Raw genomic sequence first — 232 nt, forward strand, 5'->3', positions numbered from 1 at the left:
TGTTTGCTGTGTGCACACATGTGCATGTTTGCTGTGTGCACATGTGCATATGTTTGCTGTGTGCACACCTATGTGAGTATTTGGTTGTGTGCATGTTTGCTGTGTGCACACATGTGTATATGTTTGCTGTGTGCACGCATGTGCATATGTTTGCTGTGTGCACACCTATGTGAGTATTTGGTTGTGTGCATGTTTGCTGTGTGCACACATGTGCATATGTTTGCTGTGTGCA

This window comes from Otolemur garnettii, unplaced genomic scaffold (genome assembly GCF_000181295.1).
Source record: "Otolemur garnettii isolate 467f Iridium unplaced genomic scaffold, OtoGar3 scaffold00128, whole genome shotgun sequence".
Classification (NCBI taxonomy): Eukaryota; Metazoa; Chordata; class Mammalia; order Primates; family Galagidae; genus Otolemur; species Otolemur garnettii.